The sequence below is a fragment of the Panthera pardus genome, unplaced genomic scaffold (assembly GCF_024362965.1).
Source record: "Panthera pardus isolate Hobbes unplaced genomic scaffold, ASM2436296v1 HiC_scaffold_17, whole genome shotgun sequence".
Classification (NCBI taxonomy): domain Eukaryota; kingdom Metazoa; phylum Chordata; class Mammalia; order Carnivora; family Felidae; genus Panthera; species Panthera pardus.
This window is the reverse complement of record NW_026526732.1, coordinates 115,784,121-115,788,755: the sequence shown is the minus strand read 5'-3', so window position 1 is coordinate 115,788,755 and position 4,635 is coordinate 115,784,121. Positions and strand designations below refer to the sequence as shown.

The following is a 4,635-nucleotide window of genomic DNA, read 5'->3' as shown; positions in this document are numbered from 1 at the left end:
CTTCTGTCAACAATTCAAATGCCTAACGTTCTGTCTTGCAGCGGGACCTTCCTATAGGCTGTCCCCAGCACACGTAAGGTTTTTTCCTCCAGACCCGTGTGCCTTCACCTGATCATCTCGAACTCCTCTACCACCTTCCAATGTCAGCTGAACTCAAGTCTCAGGGAAGCCAGACCCCAAGTCTCAGGGAAGCCAGACCCCAGACTAGGTTAGGCTCTTGACGTAGTATGTTGGATTGGCTGCCTAAAACCCATCTCAAACCCCACCAAGGGGCCTTTCCCATATACAGATATTAGAAAACTAAACAAACAAACATACATTTCCTAAACTTTTCTTGCAGTGAGATCTGGATATGGCCTGTGCTCTGCAGAGTAAACCCATCTACTGCTATAGTATTTCCTGGAAGTCCCATCCTAGCTGGTTCACTAGTCCTTCTGGAAGTTCCTGTAAACCCATTACCCTCTAACAAATCCCTTTCTTTTTAAGTTAGCTAGAACAGATTCAGTTTCTTGCAATTATCTGATGAATACAGACTTCCTACTCTACACCTTTATTGTTCACGTACTTTTCCTTCATAGCATACCTCACAGCTGCAAATAAATCATTGTTTAGTTTTTAGCATATATGTATCATCGCCACTGGATGACAAGCTCCTGAAGGACAGGGGTTGGGTTGTATCTTTAGCACCTAACATCACGCCCTTCCTGTAATAAGTGCTCAGCAGGTATTGGTGAATGAATGAGTGAATGAAAAAATGAATGACTGAGTATTTCTTCAACCCAGTTCTATCCCTTATTAGCAATTTTACCTTGAGTAACTTAGTTCACCTACCGGAGTCACAGTGTTCTGAAGAGACAGTGCCCTAACTCACCTGACATTGTATAGATCAAATAGGAAAATATATTTGGAAATATTTTATGAACATTTTATTCAAATGTTAAAGGTTATTATTCTGGGCTACTAAGAAACAACGAGTAAAGAAGAAAACGTGGTCAATAATTTTTCGGAGTCCAGCTGTAATAGAGCTTTTATTTTCTTAACATTGCAAGTCTATGCAAGTCCACACATATGGGAAGAATTTGCAAATCCCAGAGTCATCTTATGAGCTCCCGGATGTCCAGAACTCATAATAGAAACATCTGAGAGCAGTATTAAATTATAGCACGAATATGGCACTGCTCTTTATCGTAACCCAAGGTCAAATAAACATCGATTGGGACACATGGAGATTCTTCTCTTGGACGATTCCGAAAAGGATTTTGAGATATAAGTAGTTATACGAGACATAATAAGGACTCGAAACATATAAATAAAATTATATCACAACTTCGGAACCCAGGCTCTATCATTCAGATGGTACCGAACCTTGAATTAAGTGCCACACAGATGCTCCCATTCATTTTGTTTGCCTGTCGTGTGCACATTGAATTATGTGGGGCAAAGTGCTGGTGACCCCAACCTGTGTTCCTGGGGGTGTTCCTAGGGATGGAGCTGGACTTACTGATCTTTTGCTCATAGGTTTTCAGGATCTGCTTTGACTCTGATCCTCTGTTGACCTGCTTGGACGGCTGGGTGAGGGAACTGAGGGCTGAGAAGAAATGATGGCCGAGCGTCTTCCTTTGCAGGAGGGAAAGAAAAAAATAGTAGCAAAGGAAAATTGAATAGGCTTGTAAGGTAATTAGCAATTTTCAAATGCAGCGATGGGCAAAGGAAACAAAACGTAGAACATGTATTAAAAGTCAAGCGGATGGTTTAGAAAATACAGCTGTAGGATCACACAGATTTTGACCATCCAAACCAAATTCAATTATCATGTCTGTGCTGCTTTTCTGTTTCCGCCACTGAAAGGCTATTATTAGGTGCTCTCTCTCTTTTTTACATCTCCAAGTAATGCCTTCATAAAACATTCCAAAAAGTAAACATTAGCTTTAGGCCATTTGATTACTGGTTTCCCAGAACGCTATGTTCTGTCCTGTTTCTCTCCATATTCCTTTAATATTAAAAATAGGAAATGACTGAAGGCAGTTGAATGGCTCTGCCTTGGAGGCTGTCCCCCCAGCCAGCCTCTCAAGCATTGTTGGGTCCTCGTCCCTCTAAAGCCCATTTCATCCTTATTACATAGACAGCCCGATGCCAAGCAGGAAAAAACAAAAACCAAAAAAAAAAAAAAAAAGAGTAACCGAACATTTCTTTCCTCTCGACCAGTTACCAATTTTTTTTCAAAGTGCCTATGCTTTGTTTAACGCACCTTTGCCGCTGTGGCTCCTTTTAGGTGAGGGTCGTTTTATTTTTCATGCTAGATTATCATCTGAATTGAGAACTGGCTCTCAAAGTGTCAGGTGAGGTGAACAGAACCTGGGATCAGAAGGAGGCACACACAGGCACCCAGGATGTGATCTGGGCTGCACCCAGGAAGTGATCTGGGCCGATGGAGCTGTGGGTTATGTCTACCACGGGTGGCGCTCTTACTCAGAGGCTACTTCCTCCAAGCTCTGAGCTGACCCCGGGGGGGCGGTTGGAGAATGATGTGTGACATGCCCTCACGTAGGAACCACTCCTGGGAGTGTCAGAGGACTCAAAGAGAATCCACAAAGAAGCCAGATCCGTGTGTTTCTTTGCAGGTGGAGACGAATGGAGGTGAACATGGGCATCTATGCAGGAATTTCTCCTGTATTCCTCAAAAGCAACGTGGAGCGAAGTCTGTCCCAGTTGGTTTGTCTTCCCTCAACACACGTCCTCTAAAGCAAAACGAAAAGAGAAAATTGTGCAGAAAAGCGACGGCCGCTACCGTGAAGCCAAGAAAGAACTTAGTCCTGAAGCCAAATTCATTTTAACATAAGCTCCAGTAACATCTCGGAAAGCCTTAAATCAGACGTCGCTTCACATCCTTTTCAGGGCTGCGGTAACATTCAAAAATACATTTGTGCACAGCTGTGATTGCTGGACGCAAATTATTTTGTCTTCTCTCCCTGAAATTTAACATTATTTTGTACATTTCCATGCCTGTGTCCCCACCATTTGTGAAGCTGGTCTTTGTTATATAGACTCCGAACCCATTCTCTCGTCTACTGAATCATTCAACAAATAATTATGAGTGCCTCCACATAGGAGAGACCCAAATATATCATCACAAAGAAGGTGCGGAAGGATAATACACCACGGTGGCTTTTCAACCATCTTGAAACCAACCTCTTCCCTTTTTATTCATTTTGCAGAGTCAGACTTCTGTCTCACTAAACTGAGACATTTCTCCTAAGGAAAAAGTGAGCGTGAAGTCCAAGATCTCATTTCGCTTCTCTGGGTTCTAGTTCCTTCTGTGTAAAGTGAAGAAGTGGTGAATTTGATATCTAAGCTCCCTTCCTTCACTAGAATTCTGGGCTCTAGGCTTCAGGAAATAGTAGCAACATAACATACACCGTTTTGCCGGACGTCTTACGGTTGCCCTGATGAGTCATGACGCTCCTCGCTAATCCTCTAACTCACCGGTGGTGAACAATTAAGAAGGTAAAATGTGTGTCTTAGAGCCCCGCCCCCCAAGACTGCTTAGCCTCAGACTGTGCCACCTCAGCAGCCGAGGCCAGGAATTTGAGAACCAGGAACACACGGACAGACGTACACAGCACACTTTTCTTTTCCGTTTCTTTCGCTCTGTTCAAGGAAAGACCAAGGAGTGCTTTGGGAAAACTTTTTAAAAAAATCCCTTGTGTGATTGGAAGAGAGAAATGAACATGTTCCCTCTTTAATACATATGATTTTACTTTTATTCCAGCCACCTATGAATCCAAAAGTTTTTGTTGTTGTTGTTTTAATGTTCTTGGCACTGGTGTTTCCCCCTCTGAGCCCATCGCTGTTCTGATTTCCCACTGAGATCTACAAGTGATCAAGAGATCAATAATTCCAAATGGTGTTTTCACAGGAGCACTTCCTTCCACAGTACGTAAAATGTTCTTTCGTGAAGACAGATGGACCCAGTCTGCAGGACCCTGCTTACTTGAGAGAAACCGTCTTTGAAAACTTTTGACAACCAGCGGGATAGCACGTCTGTTTCTATTTAAATGAGCTCATTATAGTTAATATTTTTGTGACTTCCAACCAGTTGTTCACTCATTTCTCAAGTGTGATACGTTTTAGTCAAAAATGAAACACTTTATGGCATAAATATTGTCAAAACCCCATTTTAACTACATCCTTTTTGGAACAAATTTTCTAGAGCAAGGTACTTTTTTAAAAAGGTACAGTGCTTATGATGTTTCTTTTTTTGCTGAAATAGATGTAAATGGAATGATTAACAGACCCCAGTTACCTTAAGAATCACACGTTGCCCCTTTTTACTTTTGTAGGTCTGTTTCTTTGGTGGCGTTTCTGGGCTGGCCTTTTAAATGGACTGATTTAAAAGATATATGAAGTCTACGGTCTATCTGCCATTTCATTGGCCGAAATTATCTAGTCAACGGCATTTCTGAGCTGACCAGCAAAATGATAGCTGATACTTGTAACAATGATAGACGGAGCACAGTGAGCTGTAAGCCACAAAAAGTCAGACACCATCCAAAATGGCTGCTCCAGAACAGGAAACGTCAGAAAATGACACTCTTTGAAGAGAAGAAAACTCTCCCCTCCTATTGTAGGACTTTA

General features: G+C 42.1%; 1 long non-coding RNA gene across 1 annotated transcript; it reads right to left on the bottom strand.

The window, feature by feature from the left end:
* Positions 1-1,009: 1,009 nt before the first annotated feature.
* Positions 1,010-2,734, bottom strand: LOC109249553 (uncharacterized). The gene is made up of 2 exons (XR_002072623.2): positions 2,249-2,734; positions 1,010-1,617 (listed from the first exon to the last, which is right to left on the bottom strand). It is a non-coding gene; the product is annotated as an uncharacterized LOC109249553 (long non-coding RNA).
* Positions 2,735-4,635: the final 1,901 nt, after the last annotated feature.